This window comes from Halichoerus grypus, chromosome X (genome assembly GCF_964656455.1).
Source record: "Halichoerus grypus chromosome X, mHalGry1.hap1.1, whole genome shotgun sequence".
Classification (NCBI taxonomy): Eukaryota; Metazoa; Chordata; class Mammalia; order Carnivora; family Phocidae; genus Halichoerus; species Halichoerus grypus.
The window spans coordinates 79,415,056-79,438,125 of record NC_135727.1 but is presented as its reverse complement, the minus strand read 5'-3'; positions in this window follow the sequence as shown (position 1 = coordinate 79,438,125).

Genomic DNA, 23,070 nt, shown 5'->3' with positions numbered 1-23,070 from the left:
CTCTGTAGGGAATTCCTGCTTCGGCTAAAAGGGCCATGCCTCAGGGTGGACGCATTTTGCTGTGTGCATGCGTGAGCGCACTGCAAGTCAGTCCAAAACCATTTTCGTTGTGAGACACAGGCCCCGGAAGAAGTCAGAACACGACTCCCCACTTGCTCCATGAAGCTAGTACTGCGGCCCCACTTTTGCATGGAAGTCTAATAGCTAGCTTTCTAACTTGGAGAAATATCACTGTAGAGAAACCGTGCTTTAGCTACCGTTGACCTCTCTATGGGCGAAGCAGTTTAGGGTGTAATGTGGCTGAGAGCCTGGGGACGGTTTCCATTTTGTAATATCGGGGGAGAGACAGGCTGGTACATACAGCAGCTCTGAACTCACTACATGGTTATGGGGCTAGTTCCGTTGCCCTGGGTGTGTGTGCAGGCTTAAACACAACCACCTAACTCGAAAGAAAAACTCAGTACAGAATCTGTGCTTCAGGTAAAACAGCTGCTCCTGAGGTGGAAGCTTCTTTTGTGTGTGTGCGTGAGAGCACTGCAAGGGAGTCGCAAACCTAATTCGGAGGGAGCCTCAGGCAGCTACAGAAGGCAGCACATGACTCCTCACTTATTTCGTGAAGCCAGCACTGCGGCCCCAATTTTGCATGGAGGTCTAATAGGTATCGTTCTAACTCGAAGAAACAACACTGTAGAGAAACCGTGCTTTAGCTACCATCGACCTCTCTGTGGGGGAAGAACTTTAGGGTGTACTGTGGCTGAGAGCCTGGGGACGGTTTCCATTTCATAATATTGGGGGAGAGATAGGCCGGTACAGAAGGCAGCTCTCAACTCACTACATGGTTATGGGGCTTGTTCCGTTGCCCAGGGTGTGTGTGCAGGCTTAAACACAGCCACCGAACTCGAAGGAAAAACTCGGTTGAGAGCCTGTGCTGCAGCTAAAACAGCTGCTCCTGAGGGTGGAAGCATTTTGTTGTGTGCGTGCGTGAGAGCACTGCAAAGGAGTCCAAAGCTTTTTGCGAGTGAGACTCAGGCCCCTGCGAAAGGCAGAACATGACTCCCCATGTGTTTCATCACGCTAGCACGGCAGCCCCACTTTTGCATGGAAGTCTAATACCTAGCGTTCTAACTCGAAGAAACAACACTGTAGAGAGACCGTGCTTTAGCTACCGTCGACCTCTAGACGGAGGAAGCATTCCACGGAGTACCGTGGCTGAGAGCCTGGGGAACGTGTTCCATACGTGAAACGAAGGGAGAAATAGGTCCGGGCAGAAGGCACCTCTGGACTCAGCTCTTGCTACCTGAAGCTAACACTACTGCTCCATGTGTGCTTGGAATGCTATGTGCTCGACACTGACTGGGAAGAAACAAGCCTGTCAAGAATCCCAGCTGCAGCTCATTCGCCTACCAGGCTGCTAACACCAAGAATCAATGCTGTAGCGTTACTGCGCTTTAGCTAACATTGCCGTTCCTGAAGCCGCAGGAGTTGTATAGTGCTCGTGTATGAGAGACCGGGGAAAGGGTCCCATACGTGAAATGGAGTGAGAAACAGGCCGGTGCGGAAGGCAGCTCTCAACTCACCTCTTGTTTATGAGGCTAGTACCCTTGCCCCGGGGGTGCCTGCAGGTCATAAGCCAACCACCTAACTCAAAGGAAAAACTCTGTAGAGAATTCCTGCTTCGGCTAAAATAGCCATGCCTCAGGGTGGACGCATTGTGTGGTGTGCATGCGTGAGTGCACAACAAGTGAATCCAAACCCATTTTCCTTGTGAGACCCAGGCCCCGGAAGAAGCCAGAACACGACTCCCCACTTGCTCCATGAACTAGTACTGCGGCCCCACTTTTGCATGGAAGTCTAATAGCTAGCTTTCTAACTCGAAGAAACAACACTGTAGAGAAACCGTGCTTTAGCTACCATCGACCTCTCTGTGGGCGAAGCAGTTTAGGGTGTACTGTGGCTGAGAGCCTGGGGACGATTTCCATTTCGCAATATCGGGGGAGAGACAGGCCGGTACATAATGCAGCTCTAAACTCACTACATGGTTATGGGGAAAGTTCCGTTGCCCCGTGGGAGTGTGCAGGCTTAAACACAGCCACCTAACTCGAAGGAAAAACTCGGTTGAGAGCCTGTGCTGCAGGTAAAACAGCTGCTCCTGAGGGTGGAAGCATTTTGGTGTGTGCATGCGTGAGAGCACTGCAAGGGAGTCCAAAGCTTTTTGCGAGTGAGACCCAGGCCCGAGCGAAAGGCAGAACACGACTCCCCATGTGTTTGATCAAGCTAGCACGGCAGCCCCACTTTTGCATGGAAGTCTAATAGCTAGCGTTCTAACTCGAAGAAACAACACTGTAGAGAAACCGTGCCTTAGCTACCGTCGACATCTCTGTGGGCGAAGCAGTTTAGGGTAAACTGTGGCTGAGAGCCTGGGGACGGTTTCAATATCGTAATATCAGGGAGAGAGAGGCCGGTACAGAAGGCAGCTCTCAACTCACATCATGGTTATGCGGATAGTACCGTTGCCCAGGGTGTGTGTGCCAGCTTAAACACAGCCACCTAATTCAAAGGAAAAACTCCCTTGAGAGCCTGTGCTGCAGGTAAAACAGCTGCTCCTGTGGGTGGAAGCATTTTGTTGTGTGCATGCGTGAGAGCACGGCAAGGGAGTCCAAAGCTTTTTGCGAGTGAGACTCAGGCCCCAGCGAAAGGCAGAACACGACTCCCCATGTGTTTCATCAAGCTAGCACGGCAGCCCCACTTTTGCATGGAAGGCTAATAGCTAGCGTTCTAACTCGAAGAAACAACACTGTAGAGAAACCGTGCTTTAGCTACCGTTGACCTCTCTGTGGGTGAAGAAGGTTAGGGTGTACTGTGGCTGAGAGCCTGGGGACGGTTTCCATTTCGTAATATCGGGGGAGAGACAGGCCGGTACAGAAGGCAGCTCTCAACTCACTACATGGATATGGGGCTAGTTCCGTTGCCCAGGGTGTGCGTGCAGGCTTAAACACAGCCACCTAACTCGAAGGAAAAACTCGGTAGAGAGCCTGTGCTGCAGGTCAAACAGCTGCTCCTGAGTGTGGAAGCATTTTGTTGTGTGCGTGCGTGAGAGCACGGCAAGGGAGTCCAAAGCTTTTTGCGAGTGAGACTCAGGCCCCAGCAAAAGGCAGAACACGACTCCCCATGTGTTTCATCAAGCTAGCACGGCAGCCCCACTTTTGCATGGAAGGCTAATAGATAGCGTTCTAACTCGAAGAAACAACACTGTAGAGAAACGGTGCTTTAGCTACCGTCGACCTCTCTGTGGGCGAAGCAGTTTAGCGTGTACTGTGGCTGAGAACCTGGGGACGGTTTCAATATCGTAATATCGGGGGAGAGACAGGCCAGTACAGAAGGCAGCTCTCAACTCACATCATGGTTATGGGGCTAGTACCGTTTCCCTGGGTGTGTGTGCAGGCGTAAAGACAGCCACCTAACTCATAGGAAAAACACGGTAGAGAATCCGTGCTTCAGCGAAAACAGCCACTCCTGAGGGTGGAAGCATTTGGTTGTGTGCGTGCGTGAGAGCCCTGCAAGGGAGTCCAAAGTTTCTGCGAGTGAGACTCAGGCCCCAGCAAAAGGCAGAACACGACTCCCCGTGTGTTTCCTTTAGCTAGCACTGCGGCCCTACTTTTGCATGGAAGTCTAATCGCTAGCGTTCTCCCTGGAAGAAACAACACGGGAGAGAAACCGTGCTTTAGCTACCATCCACGTCTCTGAGGGTGGAAGCACTTTCCAGTCTACCGTGGGTGAGAGCCTGAGGAACGGGTTCCTTACGTGAAACCGAGGGAGAAGGAGTCCGGGCCAGAAGGCTCCTCTCGACTCAGCTCTTGTTACCTGAAGCTAACACTTCGGCTCCATGTGTGCATAGGAATGCTAAGGGCTCCGCACTGATTTGGCAGAAAGAAGCCGGTCAAGAACCCTAGCTTCAGCTCACACGCCTCTCCAGAGGGTGGCAGCATTTTCAAGTCAGCTCCAGTGCAAACCTGGGGAAGAAGTCCCTGCAGAATTCGGAGGGAGAAATAAGCATGGGCAGAAGGCACCTATCGACTCAACTCTTGTTTCGGGAAACTAGATCGGCTCCCCCATGTGTGCGTGGAGTCCTCAGTGCCATCCACATAACGCAAAGGAACAAAACTGTAGAGAAACCGTGCCTCAGCAAAGATCGCCCTTCCTGACCGGGAACTTCATCTATTGTGTATTTCTGTGAAAGCATGAGAAATGGAACCTAAACGTAACTCGAAGTGAGAAGCAGGCCTGGAAGGAAGGCTGCTGTCCACTCACCTCTTATTTTAGGAGATTAGCACTGCTGTACCCTGTGTGCCTGGATGCCTAGTTACCAGGCTACTAACACCAAGAATCAATCCTATAGAGTGACTGCGCTTGAGTTAACATTGCCGTTCCTGAAGCAGGAGGAATTTGACACTGCTCGTGTACGAGACACCGGGGAAAGGGTCCCATACGTAAAATGGAGTGAGAAACAGGCCGGTGCGGAAGGCAGCTCTCAAGTCACCTCTGGTTTATGAGGCTAGTACCCTTGGCCCGGGGGTGCCTGCAGGCCTAAAGCCAACCACCTAACACAAAGGAACAACTCTGTAGGGAATTCCTGCTTCGGCTAAAAGAGCCATGCCTCAGGGTGGACGCATTTAGCTGTGTGCATGCATGAGCGCACTGCAGGTGAGTCCAAAACCATTTTCCTTGTGAGACCCAGGCCCCAGAAGAAGCCAGAACATCACTCCCCACTTGCTCCATGAAGCTAGTACTGCGGCCCCACTTTTGCTTGGAAGTCTAATAGATAGCTTTCTAACTCGGAGAAACAACACTGTAGAGAAACCGTGCTTTAGCTACCGTCGACCTCTCTGTGGGCGAAGCAGTTTAGGGTGTACTGTGGCTGAGACCCTGGGGACGGGTTCCATTTCCTAAAATCGGGGGAGAGACAGGCCGGTACACAAGGCAGCCCTCCACTCATACCATGGCTATGGGGCTAGTACCGTTACCCCGGGTGTGCGTGCAGGCTTAAAGACAACCACCTAACTCGAAGGAAAATCTTGATAGAGAATCCATGCTTCAGCTAAAAGAGCCACTCCAGAGGGTGGGGAAGCATTTTGTTGTGTGCGTGCGTGAGAGCCCTGCAAGGGAGTCCAAAGCTTTTTGCGAGTGAGACTCAGGCCCCAGCAGAAGGCAGAACACGACTCCCCCTGTGTTTCATCAAGCTAGCACTGCGGCCCCACTTTTGCATGGAAGTCTCATCACTAGCGTTCTAACTCAAAGAAACAACAGTGTAGAGAAATCGTGCTTTAGTTACTGTCGACCTCCAGGCGGAGGAAGCAGTATACAGGGTACCGTGGGTGAGAGCCTGGGGAACGGTTTCCATACGTGAAACCGAGGGAGAAACCGTTCCGGGCAGAAGGCACCTCTGGACTCAGATCTTGCTACCTGAAGCTAACACTTCTGCTCTATGTGTGCTTGGAATGCTCCGTGCTCAACACTGCCTTGGAAGGAACGAGCCTGTAAAGAATCCCAGCTGCAGCTCATTCGCCTACCAGGCTACTAAGGCCACGAAGCAATGGTGTATAGTTACTGCCCTTTATGTAACATTGCCGTTCCTGAAGACGGAGGAATTTTACAGTGCTCCTGTAGGAGAGACCGGGAAAGGGTCCCATACGTGAAATGGAGTGAGAAACAGGCCGGTGTGGAAGGGAGCTCTAAACTCACCTCTTGTTTCTGATGCTAGTACCCTTGCCCCGGGGGTGCCTGCAGGCCTAAAGCCAACCACCTAACTCAAGGTAACAACTCTTTAGAGAATTCCTGCTTCGGCTAAAAGAGCCATGCCTGAGGGTGGACGCATTTTGCTGTGTGCAAGGGTGAGCGCCCTGCAGCTGAGTCCCAAACCATTTTCTGTGTGAGACTCAGGCCCCGGAAGAAAGCAGAACACGACTCCCCACTTGTTTCATGAAGCTAGCACTGCGGCCCCACTTTTGCATGGAAGTCTAATCGCTAGCATTCTAACTCGGAGAAACAACACTAGAGAAACCGTGCTTTAGGTACCGTCGACCTCTGTGTGGGAGGAAGCAGTTTAGGGTGTACTGTGGGTGAGAGCCTGAGGACGGGTTCCATTTCGGAAAATCGGGGGAGGGACAGGCCGGTACACAAGGCAGCTCTCCGCTCACACCATGGTTATGGGGCTAGTACCGTTGCCCCGGGTGTGCGTGCAGGCTTAAAGACAACCACCTAACTCGAAGGAAAAACTTGGTAGAGAATCCGTGCTTCAGCGAAAACAGCCGCTCCTGAGGGTGGAAGCATTTGGTTGTGTGCGTGCTTGAGAGCCCTGCAAGGGAGTCCAAAGTTTCTGCGAGTGAGACTCAGGCCCCCGCAAAAGGTAGAACACGACTCCCCGTGTGTTTCCTTTAGCTAGCACTGCGGCCCTACTTTTGCATGGAAGTCTAATCGCTAGCGTTCTCCCTGGAAGAAACAACACGGTAGAGAAACCGTGCTTTAGCTACCATCCACGTCTCTGAGGGTAGAAGCACTTTCCAGTCTACCGTGGGTGAGAGCCTGAGGAACGGGTTCCTTACGTGAAACCGAGGGAGAAGGAGTCCGGGCCAGAAGGCTCCTCTCGACTCAGCTCTTGTTACCTGAAGCTAACACTTCGGCTCCATGTGTGCATAGGAATGCTAAGGGCTCCCCACTGATTTGGCAGAAAGAAGCCGGTCAAGAACCCCAGCTTCAGCTCACACGCCTCTCCAGAGGGTGGCAGCATTTTCAAGTCTGCTCTAGTGCAAACCTGGGGAAGGAGTCCCAGCAGAATTCGGAGGGAGAAATAAGCATGGGCAGAAGGCACCTATCGACTCAACTCTTGTTTCGGGAAACTAGATCGGCTCTCCCGTGTGTGCGTGGAGTCCTCAGTGCCATCCACGTAACGCAAAGGAACAAAACTGTAGAGAAACCGTGCCTCAGCAAAGATCGCCCTTCCTGACCGGGAACTTCATCTATTGTGTGTTTTTGTGAAAGCATGAGAAATGGAACCTAAACGTAACTCGAAGTGAGAAGCAGGCCTGGAAGGAAGGCTGCTGTCCACTCACCTCTTATTTTAGGAGATTAGCACTGCTGTACCCTGTGTGCCTGGATGCCTAGTTACCAGGCTACTAACACCAAGAATCAATCCTATAGAGTGACTGCGCTTGAGTTAACATTGCCGTTCCTGAAGCAGGAGGAATTTGACACTGCTCGTGTACGAGACACCGGGGAAAGGGTCCCAGACGTGAAATGGAGTGAGAAACAGGCCGGTGCGGAAGGCAGCTCTCAAGTCACCTCTGGTTTATGAGGCTACTACCCTTGGACCGGGGGTGCCTGCAGGCCTAAAGCCAACCACCTAACTCAAAGGAACACCTCTGTAGGGAATTCCTGCTTCGGCTAAAAGAGCCATGCCTCAGGGTGGACGCATTTTGCTGTGTGCATGCGTGAGCGCACTGCAGGTGAGCCCAAAACCATTTTCCTTGTGAGACACAGGGCCCGGAAGAAGCCAGAACACGACTCCCCACTTGCTCCATGAAGCTAGTACTGCGGCTCCACTTTTCTTGGAAGTCTAATAGATAGCTTTCTAACTCGGAGAAACAACTCTGTAGAGAAACCGTGCTTTAGCTACCGTCGACCTCTCTGTGGGCGAAGCAGTTTAGGGTGTACTGTGGCTGAGAGCCTGGGGACGGTTTCCATTTCGTAATATCGGGGGAGAGACAGGCCGTACATAATGTAGCTCTGAACTCACTACATGGTTATGGGGAAAGTTCCGTTGCCCCGTGGGAGTGTGTGGGCTTAAACACAGCCACCTAACTCGACGGAAAAACTCGGTTGAGAGCCTGTGCTGCAGGTAAAACAGCTGCTCCTGAGGGTGGAAGCATTTTGTTGTGTGCGTGCGTGAGAGCACTGCAAGGGAGTCCAAAGCTTTTTGCTAGTGAGACTCAGGCCCCAGCGAAAGGCAGAACACCACTCCCCATGTGTTTCATCAAGCTAGCACGGCAACCCCACTTTTGCATGGAAGTCTAATAGCTAGCGTTCTAACTCGAATAAACAACACTGTAGAGAAACCGTGCCTTAGCTACCTTCGACCTCTCTGTGGGCGAAGCAGTTTAGGGTGTACTGTGGCTGAGAGAATGGGGACGGTTTCAATATCGTAATATCAGGGAGAGACAGGCCGGTACAGAAGGCAGCTCTCAACTCACATCATGGTAATGCGGATAGTACCGTTGCCCGGGGTGTGTGTGCCGGCTTAAACACAGCCACCTAATTCAAAGGAAAAACTCCCTGGAGAGCCTGTGCTGCAGGTAAAACAGCTGCTCCTGTGGGTGGAAGCATTTTGTTGTGTGCGTGCGTGAGAGCACGGCAAGGGCGTCCAAAGCTTTTTCGAGTGAGACTCAGGCCCCAGCGAAAGGCAGAACACGACTCCCCATGTGTTTCATCAAGCTAGCACGGCAGCCCCACTTTTGCATGAAAGGCTAAGCTAGCGTTCTAACTCGAAGAAACAACACTGTAGAGAAACCGTGCTTTAGCTACCATCGACCTCTCTGTGGGTGAAGAAGTTTAGGGTGTACTGGGGCTGAGAGCCTGGGGACGATTTCCATTTCGTAATATCGGGGCAGAGACAGGCCGGTACAGAAGGCAGCTCTCAACTCACTACATGGTAATCGGGCTAGTTCCGTTGCCCAGGGTGTGCGTGCAGGCTTAAACACAGCCACCTAACTCGAAGGAAAAACTCGGTAGAGATCCTGTGCTGCAGGTAAAACAGCCGCTCCTGAGTGTGGAAGCATTTTGTTGTGTGCGTGCGTGAGAGCACTGCAAGGGAGTCCAAAGGTTTTTGCGAGTGAGACTCAGGCCCCAGCAAAAGGCAGAACACGACTCCCCGTGTGTTTCATCACGCTAGCACGGCAGCCCCACTTTTGCATGGAAGTCTAATAGCTAGCATTCTAACTTGAAGAAAGAACACTGTAGAGAGACCGTGCTTTAGCTACCGTCGACCTCTAGACGGAGGAAGCATTCCACGGAGTACCGTGGCTGAGAGCCTGGGGAACGGGTTCCATACGTGAAACCAAGGGAGAAATAGGTCCGGGCAAAAGGCACCTCTGGACTCAGCTCTTGCTACCTGAAGCTAACACTACTGCTCCATGTGTGCTTGGAATGCTATGTGCTCGACACTGACTGGGAAGAAACAAGCCTGTCAAGAATCCCAGCTGCAGCTCATTCGCCTACCAGGCTGCTAACACCAAGAATCAATGCTGTAGCGTTACTGCGCTTTAGCTAACATTGCCGTTCCTGAAGCCGCAGGAGTTGTATAGTGCTCGTGTATGAGAGACCGGGGAAAGGGTCCCATACGTGAAATGGAGTGAGAAACAGGCCGGTGTGGAAGGGAGCTCTAAACTCACCTCTTGTTTCTGATGCTAGTACCCTTGCCCCGGGGGTGCCTGCAGGCCTAAAGCCAACCACCTAACTCAAGGGAACAACTCTTTAGAGAATTCCTGCTTCGGCTAAAAGAGCCATGCCTGAGGGTGGACGCATTTTGCTGTGTGCAAGGGTGAGCGCCCTGCAGCTGAGTCCCAAACCATTTTCTGTGTGAGACTCAGGCCCCGGAAGAAAGCAGAACACGACTCCCCACTTGTTTCGTGAAGCTAGCACTGCGGCCCCACTTTTGCATGGAAGTCTAATCGCTAGCATTCTAACTCGGAGAAACAACACTAGAGAAACCGTGCTTTAGGTACCGTCGACCTCTGTGTGGGAGGAAGCAGTTTAGGGTGTACTGTGGGTGAGAGCTTGAGGACGGGTTCCATTTCGGAAAATCGGGGGAGGGACAGGCCGGTACACAAGGCAGCTCTCCGCTCACACCATGGTTATGGGGCTAGTACCGTTGCCCCGGGTGTGCGTGCAGGCTTAAAGACAACCACCGAACTCGAAGGAAAAACTTGGTAGAGAATCCATGCTTCAGCTAAAACAGCCACTCCAGAGGGTGGAAGCATTTTGTTGTGTGCGTGCGTGAGGGCCCTGCAAGGGAGTCCAAAGCTTTTTGCGAGTGAGACTCAGGCCCCAGCAGAAGGCAGAACACGACTCCCCATGTGTTTCATCAAGCTAGCACTGCGGCCCCACTTTTGCCTGGAAGCCTAATCGCTAGCGTTCAAACTCCAAGAAACAACAGTGTAGAGAAAGCGTGCTTTAGCTACCGTCGACCTCCCTGTGTGAGAAAGCAGTTTACGCTGCACTGTGGGTGAGAGCCTGGGGACAGGTTCCATAGGTAAAATCGAGGGAGAGACAGGCCAGTGCAGAAGGCAGCTGTCAACTCACCTGTTGTTTACGAGGCTAGTGCAGTTGCCCCGGGTGTGCCTGCAGGCCTAAAGCCAAGCACCTAAGTCGAAGGAACAACTCTGTAGAGAATTCCTGCTTCAGCGAACATAGGCATTCCTGAGGCTGGAAGCATTTTGCTGTGTGCCTGCGTGAGAGAAGTGCAATGGAGTCCCAAACCATTTTCCGTGTGAGACTCAGGCCCCGGGAGAAGGGAGGACACGCCTCCCCACTTGTTTCATGAAGTTAGCACTGCGGCCCCACTTTTGCATGGAAGTCTAATCGCTAGCGTTGTAACTCGGAGAAACAACACTGTAGAGAAACCGTGCTTTAGCTACCGTCGACCTCTGTGGGAGGAAGCAGTATAGGGTGGACTGTGGGTGAGAGCCTGGGGACGGGTTCCATTTCGTAAAATCGGGGGAGAGACAGGCCGGTACACAAGGCAGCCCTCCACTCATACCATGGCTATGGGGCTAGTACCGTTACCCCGGGTGTGCGTGCAGGCTTAAAGACAACCACCGAACTCGAAGGAAAAACTTGGTAGAGAATCCATGCTTCAGCTAAAACAGCCACTCCAGAGGGTGGGGAAGCATTTTGTTGTGTGCGTGCGTGAGAGCCCTGCAAGGGAGTCCAGAGCTTTTTGCGAGTGAGACTCAGGCCCCAGCAGAAGGCAGAACACGACTCCCCCTGTGTTTCATCAAGCTAGCACTGCGGCCCCACTTTCGCATGGAAGTCTAATCGCTAGCGTTCTAACTCGAAGAAACAACAGGGTAGAGAAATCGTGCTTTAGCTACCATCCACGTCTCTGAGGGAGGAAGCAGTTTCCAGGCTACCGTGGGTGAGAGCCTGGGGAACGGGTTCCTTACGTGAGACCGAGGGAGAAGAAGTCCGGGCCAGAAGGCACCTCTCGACTCAGCTCTTGTTACCTGAAGCTAACACTACCGCTCCATGTGTGCATAGGAATGCCAAGTGCTCCACACTGATTTGGCAGAAAGAAGCCGGTCAAGAATCCCAGCTTCAGCTCATTCGCCTCTCCACAGGGTGGCAGCATTTTCAACTCTGCTTGAGTGCAAACCTGGGGAAGGAGTCCCAGCAGAATTCCGAGGGAGAAATAAGCATGGGCAGGAGGCAGCTCTCGACTCAACTCTTGTTTCGGGAAACTAGATCGGCTCTCCCGTGTGTGTGTGTAGTCCTAAGTGTCATCCACCCAACGCAAAGGAACAAAAGTGCAGAGGACCCGTGCCTCAGCAAAGATCGCCCTTCCTGAGCGTGCACTTCATCTATTGTGTGTTTTTGTGAAAGCATGAGAAATGGAACCTAAACGTAACTCGGAGTGAGAAGCAGGCCTGGAAGGAAGGCTGCTGTGGACTCACCTCTTGTTTGAGGAGATTAGCACTGCTGTACCCTGTGTGCCTGGATGCCTAGTTACCAGGCTACTAACACCAAGAATCAATGCTCTAGAGTTACTGCGCTTGAGTTAACGTTGCCGTTCCTGAAGCCAGGGGAATTTGACAGTGCTCGTGTATGAGAGCCCGGGGAAAGGGTCCCATACGTGAAATGGAGTGAGAAACAGGCCGGAGCGGAAGGCAGCTCTCAACTCACCTCTTGTTTATGAGGCTGGTACCCTTGCCCCGGGTGTGCCTGCAGGCCTAAAGCCAACCACCTAACTCAGAGGAACAACTCTGTAGAGAATTCCTGCTTCGGCTAAAGTAGCCATGCCGGAGGGTGGACGCATTTTGCTGTGTGCATGCGTGAGCGCACTGCAAGTGAGTCCAGAACCATTTTCCGTGTGGGACTCAGGCCCCGGCAGAAGGCAGAACACGACTCCCCACTTGTTTCCTGAGGCTAGCACTGCGGCCCCACTTTTGCATGGAAGTCTAATAGCAAGCGTTCTTTTTTGTTTTTATTAAATGTTTTTATTGTTATGTTAATCCCCATACATTACATCGGTAGTTTTAGATATAGTGTTCCATGATTCATTGTTTGTGCATAACACCCAGTGCTCCATGCAGAACGTGCCCTCCTCAATACCCATCACCAGGCTAACCCATCCTCCCACCCCCCTCCCCTCTAGAACCCTCAGTTTGTTTTTCAGAGTCCATCGTCTCTCATGGTTCTTCTCCCCCTCCGATTTCTCCCCCTTCATTCTTCCCCTCCTGCTACTTTCTTCTTCTTCTTTTTTTCTTTCTTAACATATATTGCATTATTTGTTTCAGAGGTACAGATCTGAGATTCAACAGTCTTGCACAATTCACAGCGCTTACCAGAACACATACCCTCCCCAGTGTCCGTCACCCAGTCACCCCATCCCTCCCACCCCACCCCCCACCCCAGCAACCCTCAGTTTGTTTCCTGAGATTAAGAATTCCTCATATCAGTGAGGTCATATGATACATGTCTTTCTCTGATTGACTTATTTCGCTCAGCATAACACCCTCCAGTTCCATCCACGTCGTTGCAAATGGCAAGATCTCATTCCTTTTGATGGCTGCATAATATTCCATTGTATATTATACCACATCTTCTTTATCCATTCATCTGTCGATGGACATCTTGGTTCTTTCCACATTTTGGCTATTGTGGACATTGCTGCTATAAACCTCAGAGTGCACGTACCCCTTCGGATCCCTACATTTGTATCTTTGGGGTAAATACCCAGTATTGCAATTGCTGGATCATATGGTAGCTCTATTTTCAACTTTCTGAGGAACCTCCATACTGTTTTCCAGAGTGGTTGCACCAGCTTGCATTCCCACCAACAGTGTAGGAGGGTTCCGCTTTCTCCGCATCCCCGCCAACATCTGTCGTTTCCTGACTTGTTAATTTAGGCATTCTGACTGGTGTGAGGTGGTATCTCATTGAGGTTTTGATTTGGATTTCCCTGATGCCAAGCGATGTTGAGCACTTTTTCATGTGTCTGTTGGCCATTTGGATGTCTTCTTTGGAAAAATGTCTGTTCATGTCTTCTGCCCATTTCTTGATTGGATTCTTTGTTCTTTGGGTGTTGAGTTTGATAAGTTCTTTATAGATTTTGGATACTAGCCCTTGATCTGATATGTCAATTGTAAATATATTCTCCCATTCTGTCGGTTGTCTTTTGGTTTTGTTGACTGTTTCTTTTGCTGTGCAAAAGGTTTTCATCTTGATGAAGTCCCAAAGCTCATTTTTGCCCTTGCTTCCCTTGCCTTTGGCGATGTTTCTAGGAAGAAGTTGCTGCGGCTGAGGTCGAAGAGGTTGCTGCCTGTGTTCTCCATTAGCATTCTGATGGACTCCTGTCCCACATTGAGGTCTTTCAACCATTTGGAGTCTATTTTTGTGTGTGGTGTAAGGAAGTGGTCCAGTTTCATGATGAAGTCCCAATAGTTCATTTTTGCCCTTGCTTCCCTTGCCTTTGGCAGTGTTTCTAGGAAGAAGTTGTGGCAGCTGAGGTCGAAGAGGTTGCTGCCTGTATTCTCCTTTAGCATTTTGATGGACTCCTGTCTCACATTTAGGTCTTTCAACCATTTGGAGTCTATTTTTGTGTGTGGTGGAAGGAAATGGTCCAGTTTCATTCTTCTGCACGTGGCTGTCCAATTTTCCCAACACCATTTGTTGAAGAGACTGTCTTTTTTCCATTGGACATTGTTTCCTGCTTTGTCAAAGATGAGTTGACCATAGAGTTGAAGGTCCATTTCTGGACTCTCTATTCTGTTCCATTGATCTATGTGTCTGTTTTTGTGCCAGTACCTTACTGTCTTGATGATGACAGCTTTGTAATAGAGCTAGAAGTCCGGAATTGTGATGCGCCAGCTTTGCTTTTCTTTTTCAACATTCCTCTGACTATTCGGGGTCTTTTCTGGTTCCATACAAATTTTAGGATTATTTGTTCCATTTCTTTGAAAAAAGTGGATGGTATTTTGATGGGGATTGCATTGAATGTGTAGATTGCTCTAGGTAGCATTGACACCTTCACAATATTTGTTCTTCCAATCCATGAGCATGGAACATTTTTCCATTTCTTTGTGTCTTCCTCAGTTTCTTTCATGAGTATTTTATAGTTTTCTGAGTACAGATCCTTTGCCTCTTTGGTTAGATTTATTCCTAGGTATCTTATGGTTTTGGGTGCAATTGTAAATGGGATCGACTCCTTAATTTCTCCTTCCTTCTTGTTGATGGTGTATAGGAATGCCACTGATTTCTGTGCATTGATTTTATATCCTGCCACTTGACTGAATTCCTGTATGAGTTCTAGCAGTTTTGGGGTGGAGTCTTTTGGGTTTTCCACATAAAGTATCATATCATCTGCAAAGAGTGAGAGTTTGACTTCTTTGCCGATTCGGATGCCTTTGATTTCTTTTTGTTGTCTGATTGCTGTGGCTAGGACTTCTAATACCCCAGCTTTCTTTTGGTGTCCATTAGCATGTTAAATGGTTTTCCACCCCCTCACTTTCAATCTGGGGGTGTCTTTGGGTCTAAAATGAGTCTCTTGCAGACAGCATATCGATGGGTCTTGTTTTTTAATCCAATCTGATAGCCTGTGTCTTTTGATTGGGGCATTTAGCTCATTTACATTCAGGGTAACTATTGAAAGATATGAATTTAGTGCCATTGTATTGGCTGTAAGGTGACTGTTACTGTATATTGTCTGTGTTCCTTTCTGGTCTATGTTGTTTTTAGGCTCTCTCTTTGCTTAGGGGACCCCTTTCAAGATTTCCTGTAGGGCTGGTTTCCTGTTTGCAAATTTCTTTAGTTTTCGTTTGTCCTGGAAGCTTTTTATCTCTCCTTCTATTTTCAATGACAGCCTAGCTGGATATAGTATTCTTGGCTGCATATTTTTCTCGTTTAGTGCTCTGAATATATCATGCCAGTCCTTTGTGGCCTGCCCGGTCTCTGTGGATAGGTCTGTTGCCAATCTAATGTTTCTACCATTGTAGGTTACAGATCTCTTCTCCCGAGCTGCTTTCAGGACTTTTTCTTTGTCTCTGAGACTCGTAAGTTTTACTCTTCGATGTTGGGGTGTTGACCTATTTTTATTGATTTTGAGAGGGGTTCTCTGTTCTTCCTGGATTTTGATGCCTGTTTCCTTCCCCAAATTATGGAAGTTCTCTGCTATAATTTGCTCCAGTATACCTTCTGCCCCTCTCTCTCTTAAATCTCTGTTTTTAAAATCATTTTGCAATCCATAACTAATAGCTAATACTGGATGTAAACTTCATTTTGTACTAGATTTTTATCTCTTTAATCTTAATCCATTTTTACTGTTGGAACAAGAGCAGATAAGCATTTAAGTTTCTTCTCATTGCCCTAGACCCATAAATACTGAACAAAGTTGACTTTGGATTTCAGAAGATATTGGTAGTGATTTTTTTTAATTCATTTATCATTCTCTTTTCTGTTCAAACTGTTAAGATGCTTTTGTAGGTATTTTTAAAGCATACATTCCCATATTATTTTGTCTCTTAGTGATAAACTAGGTACTGAATCTGTCTTGCTGACTGGGGAGGAAAAAAACAACACAGAAAATGAAGTTTTCTTAAAGTTAGTTAACCCAACATAACTGAGAGGCCTTGATCTGTTGTGTTTCCATGATGAAATAAGCATAGGAAGCTCAAAAGGAAAAATCTTGTGTGTAGATTCAGTTTGGGGGAGATGATTGAAAAGTCTTCTACAGTTCATCTGATTCAGATTTCAAGCACATTCTATACCCCACCCCACCCTCGCCTTTTTTTTTTTTTTTTTGTAGAGGTAATGCTCACTACATTGTGCTTTAAGATTTTTTAAATGTTCATTAGGAAACAAAAAAACAAAACAGCCCATTAGTTCTGAATCTTTCCTGCTGAAGAAATGGTAGTATGCAGAGAGGAATCAGCAGCTGGATAGAAATAGTGAGAACGAAGACAGATACGAGCAATGCCATGCCTAATCAAGGAAGGTTTTTCTCAAATGAATTCTGGAATGAGCATATACCCAAAGAATGGGTACGGGGTATACTATTTGGGAGAAGTAAATGATATTTTATTATACCAATGCATGAGTAAAATTACCCATCTGCTGTGTTTAAAACAACAGTAAAGAGATTACATATCCTTTTACTTATTGTTGATGGCTGTTTTGGGGGGGATTATGCTTTGGGATTGAGTTGGTTCCCAGTGGACACCTAAAATATTTGGAACCCAGCTGGAGGGCAGCTGTTGGCTTTTGGTCCACAGCACAGTGTTTTTTGGTGAAGTAGTGAGTGCTGTCTTACTGGCTGCCTTAGTATTATAATAACCCTCACTCTAATGGTCTTTCCTACCTTTATCAAATAATAAAAATCTGAATTGCCATATTGCCATGTGCTATTTGTATGTGGCCTTGCTATGACCTCTCTAATCTGGGAGCTCTTATTTTTGTAATGTCTCTGAGGGAAAAACACCTTATCACCCCAAGCCTGTTTCTTATTTGGGGTAAATGGGAATACCACCATTTGGTTGAAAATAACTAACGTACTACAAATTGTCTACTTATAATAATGAGGTTTCACTTAGGTGACTTGTCTACTTTGCCATGCTGAAAACACAATATTTTTTCAGCTTTAACTTTGCTCTGAGTCCATATAAAATCTTTCTCCTCCATGTGCTGAATGACATGTGAGCTTTTCTGTGTTGTTTTTTTCTGAATTGTAAAAGTAACATGTTTGGCAGCATTAGGATAAAGAATGGTTCCTTACATAGCTATGTAAACATACTGGAAAACTGGCTCATGTCACTTTTTTCTCATCTCACTTAATATATAAACAAGGAAGGTTTTAGGTTTTTTTTCTTTTTTTAATTATAATATTTAAATTAGTTATTTTAGAAATTGGAAAATATATTTTTTAGATGTGTTTTTCTTTACTAGAATAAATATTTCATAGAAATTTTGAGGCTTATGGAATATTCTTGTCATCTTTGCTTTTCTTAAATCTGGTTCATTATGTAAATAGTGAGTTCTTTCACACAGAGCCTATACCTTAACTTTCTATTTTATTTGCTGTGCATGAAAAGAAGAGATGTTTCATAATTAAGTTGAATGAAATTTATAAACTGTAATACTTTAATGGTGGTTTTTTAAAGGAATCTTTGAGAGAAATCCATGACAGCTCAGGGGTTTTAGAATCACACTTGGTTTCTAAACCTGCCTCAATTTCATAACTATCCATGTCTCTCTAAACATCTTCCCTGAAGTAAGGATAATAATCCCTACATTGCAGGGCTATTTTGAGGATTACATAAGGTAATATATGTCAAGCACCTAATACTGCCTGTGACATGCAGCAAGCTCAGTAACATCAGCAATTGATGTTGTTGGTGCATTGTTATTGTAATTATTAATATATGGAACTATGAAAAAATTCCCCTCCCTTTGTAAAAAAAAATGACAGACACTGGTTAAAAAAAATAATACATTGGAAGCATTATGGGGGTTATTCCTCCCATGGAAGCACTGTAACCACTCAATCAACATTAATAGGAATAAAGTATTTTCTAGAGGCAGAGGAGTGTAATTGAAAGCCTTGACTTTGAAATCGGAATAGTCTTGGCTTTGAGTCTTAGTTCAGCCACTAAATATTCTGTGATTTTAGGTGAGTAATTTATCTTCTGAGCCCACTTAAAAGGGGAGTAATAAAAACCTACCTTGAAGAGCTGTTGTTAGGATTAAAGATAATATTTTAAAAATACCTTTTATAGTACCTGGCACTGTTGATCAATAGCAGTTTATTATCTGTTTTATTCCTCTCCTTTCTTCTTTCTCCTTGTTTTCTGGTCCTTTTGATTGTCTTGAGTTACCTTTACTAACTTTGCATCTTTAAGCTCATCCATGATTTCTTTTGGCTTCCTTTTCACACTTAGTTCTTTTCCTGTTTGTTTTGAATTGCATTTTTAATGAATGTTAGTGACTAGTGAAATGACCATACAATAGAGAAATGGGTATGGGGAAAAAAAGAAGCAGCTGAGTATCTTGATAACTTTTAAATGTAAGTCAGTGGCCAAACTTTACTTCCAATAAACTGCATTTCCTTTACCTGATCATAATTGAGATGCGAATAAAGTGTTGTGGGTGTATGAACGATAATGTCTAATTGGTATTTATAGACCAGAGAGTATGCTTTCAACGAATATTTTGTTCAGTGAATGAATTCACATCTTGGCTTTTACCTGACCATTACATTTAAAAAATTTTTTAAATAAGCACTGAATGTTTCTATGTATAAATCTTATCTTTGGTCTTTTAAATAGTTGTTTAAAGCTATTTACTTTAGGAGAATTAACATTTTGTTGTTATAAGGAATTAACTTGCAAGTTGTGTAATTACCGTGTACTGAAATTTTTCATAGTTGTATACTTTACATTGTTTCATTTTTATGGAAAACAAAGTACAGTTTACTCACTTAGCCATAAAAGGACAGGAGGATATCATATAGGCTATACTTCCCAGCCACTATCTAACATAATTCGTTCACAACTGAAAAATTTCAAGGTTAATGTGTTGACAGACTTTGTCTGCTGACCTTGAAGGTATAAATCAAGAATAGTCAGCAATGCAAGGAAGAGACTAGGCCCAAATTTTGGTCATATTTAGTGTAATTTCTTATACTCAGTGCAAATACTTTAAATTGCCCAATATATATAAATATTCTGGGATTTGTCTCCTAGTATATTAGTGATGGTTTGCTTTGAAATAATTTCTTGTATGGTGAAAAAAATTGACGTAGGGAGTCATGGAATTTTGGAGTTCTGAAGAATCCTAGAGATTAACTTCTTTTAAAGATGAAAAAGTTAAGGTTTAAAAAATTGAAGTGATTTGATCAAGTTTTTAGTCTTAATCTGGAGAACCAAGACTTTTTTCTTACCTCTACTCTGGCATTTGTGACTCTAAAACTCCCCATAGGGTGTTTTATACTGTTCCTGTATTTGTTTTATCAAGGAAGGGAAATTTTAAAAAAATCATTAAGTAAAACTGCCAATCTAAAACAAAGGGACAGATTAAAAAGGTGGACTGTGTGTTAAGGGAGATTTTAATTACATAAGGATTTTTAAAAATTATGAAGCAATACATAGCTATTTAACTTGAGAATAGCACTGTTTAAAACTATGCATTGTCTAAAGCCAATTAATATTGTGATAATGATAAGTTGTGTGTTCAAAGTCAAAATGTATACACTGCAAGTTATGATAACCCTCATTCATCCAGTAAGAGTGGTTTCTCCCAAGAGGCCATGCAGTGATCTGTGTTTGCAGAAAAGTGAAAAAATGCTTAGAGTCTAAAGTTCAGCCTTTTAAAAAGTGTATGAATAGAAGTACTATTTAGTTTTTTGAAAGATGGATTCTATAAATAGAAACTAATATCATTATCAAAAGCCTTATATATCAAAAATCTATCCATGTATGGGATTAGGTGAAATAGAGACTGTCCTTTGGGACTTTGTGTTCTAAGTAAGTTCTGGTGGAGACATAAAAAAAGGTATATAGATGGCCAAAAAGCATTACCTAAATATGTCGAATAATTACAATAATAACATAATCAGATGTTTTGGTGAGTACCTCTTGAAGGGTGAAGTGTAAATATTCTGTCCTCACGTATCATATTGGAATGATTTGTTAATGTGCCTGCATTTCCACTAGACTGGCCTCATAAGGGCAACAGGTATCCATAATTATGTAGTTTTGTTTCCATAATATGCTGGCAATATAGCAAGTACTGAATAAATATATAAATAAAGGTGAGAACCTGTGTGCTTCTTTATCTGTTCTTTTTCACCCAAAGATCATGTGGGCTCCTGATCGTCTGGAGCTTACCTCTGTATAGCTCTCTCTTACAGACTTGCTAAGTCACAAAGTGTTCAGAAACACATAGACACACCAGATCAACTTTTGTGAATGGGCTGCTTGGCTGAAGTATGACTAAAGCACACATGGGCAAGGGGAGTTTGTTGCTTCTTTTACAGAAACAGAAGTGAGATTTCAGTATTTATTTGTGTCATGGAAGAAGAGGGCTCAATGAATATGGGGGAAATGGGCTTGATGAGTAATGAAGGCCAGGCAGCAAAGGGCGTCATTGTCTTTGGACACACTCAAGAAGGAGTGATCAGGGACAAAGAACATTTAATCGAGTATGTTAAAGAAAAGCAGGAGAGCTCTGTGGTAGGAAGTAGTTAAATGTGCCATCTGTTTAGGTCTCTAGTAGGCTCTAAAATGACTTCAGGATATGTGTTTTAACCATTTTGAGGTTTCTTTTCCAGGACATGTTCACATTGGGCTATATTCACATTTTTAATATTCCTGGTTATTTTTAGGATTTTAAAGTATTCATATATTGTGGTACTGTTTTTTCTTTGTTAGAGCCTTGAGAGGGATAGTTTTCATATAATTCCACATGACATAGTGAAAAGAGTAATAGTACAATTTTTTTTCTGCAAGTTTTGTAAAGCTCGATAGCAGGAAATGGTGTATTGTGAATCTATCACTTCCTAAAAAGGCATTCTGGAAGAAACTACTTTTCAGCTGAATGAACTTTACTTTTACATTATCTGTTATACTTTGTGTATAGTCTTGGCTTAAAATGTTCTTTTGGCATTGGACATTATGAGATTTCCTTTCCATGATTACTTTTATTTAACCGGTTATTCATATTCTTGGTGCAAATCGATAATAATGAAATAAATTCTATGTTTTCATGTAAGTATATGCAGTTTCAAAAAATATAAATGGTTTCTAACAGATCAACAATCCAAAAATAGGCAAAGGATATGAAAAAGAGTTAAACCAAATGACCTAAAAACAAACAAAAATGTTTATAAATCTGGGAGGCTCAGTTTCACTTACAAGAAAAATGCAACTATAATATGAGCTATCGCTTCTTTCATGCATCCAGATTGGCAAGAATAAATAGTTTGATAAAACACAAACTGGGTATGGGAAAATAGGTAGTGTAAGGAAATAAGTGCTTTCATATGTGGATGATGGGAATAAATCAAAATTAAAAATGCACCTAGCCCTAAATGCAGTGAATTCAGGTCTAAGAATTTATCTCAAGAGATATAAGTGCACATGTTTGCAAAATATACTTTGGTATTCAGTATTTTCTGGCTCCACCCACTCTAAATATCTATTCATATACTGTTTTTAAAAATGTCAGCATTTCCATATGGGGTGTGTGTGTGTGTGTGTGTGTGTGTGTAAAATTAGAAAGGAAAGTATAAAACAATGCCTTTATTAGGTATATATATACAAATATGTGCACAGACAGGATATCAGAGACCTGGAATAGGAGGGGACTTTCTTTTCACTGTATTTTTGTTATTCAGTTTGCAGTTTTGTTTTTATTGTGTATATGCATTACTTTGTAAAAATCAGCTTGAATAGTTTTTGACATGTAATTTACATGCTGTAAAATTTGCCAGTTGAAAGTTAATTATGTGAGTTTTAGTGTATTTATAGAGTTCTGCATCTATCCATACAATCTAATTTTAGAAACTTTTCATCATCCTCAGAAGAAACTTTGTACCATTAGCAAACAGTTGCTATCACACCTCACTTCCCTAGCTCTAGACATCCATTACTCTACTTTCTGTAAATAGATTTGTCTCTTCTGGAATTCATATAAATGGTATCATACAACATGTGGTCATTTATAACTAGCTTCTTTCAGTTAAATAATATTTTTGAGGTTCATCCATGTTGTAGCATGCCCTATATTACTTTTTGAGTTAAAAAATGTTAAAATTAGGGCGCCTGGGTGGCTCAGTCGTTAAGTGTCTGCCTTCGGCTCAGGTCATGATCCCAGGGTCCTGGGATCGAGCCCCGCATCGGGCTCCCTGCTCCGCGGGAAGCCTGCTTCTCCCTCTCCCATTCCCCCTGCTTGTATTCCCTCTCTCGCTGTGTCTCTCTCTGTCAAATAATTAAATAAAATCTTTAAAAAAATAAAAAAAAATAAAAAATGTTAAAATTAAAGTAAAAAAAGCAATTGGAAAATTATCCTTTTTAAGTATGTTGTGTAATGGTTGTGAAATGGAAGAGAATTACAGAGAAAGTATTTGTTGTCAGAGTTACTATTTATTGAGCATCTTTGATGTACTAGTAATTCTTTTAGGCTTTATGTATGTTATCTTATTTAATCCTTACAATATATGTAATAGATGGTATTGTATTGTTTCTACAAATGAGTAAATTAAGTGGTATGATTATAAGTTTTGTGTCAATTTACACATAAAAGCATAAAGTATAAAAATAGATGTATGCAGATATCTACAGCCAAAGTTAGAATATTTTACGTGCTACATAACACCACAATGCACAGTGGAAATACCACTCATTAGCCAGATAGTTCTAATAGAATTTTTTGCAATTATAGATCTATTCTGTATCTCTTCTGTTATAGTATCCACAACTACATGTGGCTGTTGGTTACGTGAAATAGGACTAGTGTGAGTGAGGAACTAAATTTTAATGTTATATAATTGTAAATAATTTAAATTTAACTACACTCTGCTTCTGTCCTTGATGTAGTAACAGTTACCGGTTGATCACAGTAATCCTTACTCCTACAGCTGTAACAGTCAAAAACCCTGTGCAACAGATGAAACAGTGGTTTCAAGGTCTTGGTTATAAGACACCAAAGGGCAGAGAGGTCCCTGAGAGCAGGGAAACAAATGAAATGAACCCTACGAGTAGAGTATGCTAGCTTCCCACTTGCGGGAGTTTCAAGGCTTGGATCAAAGAGGAG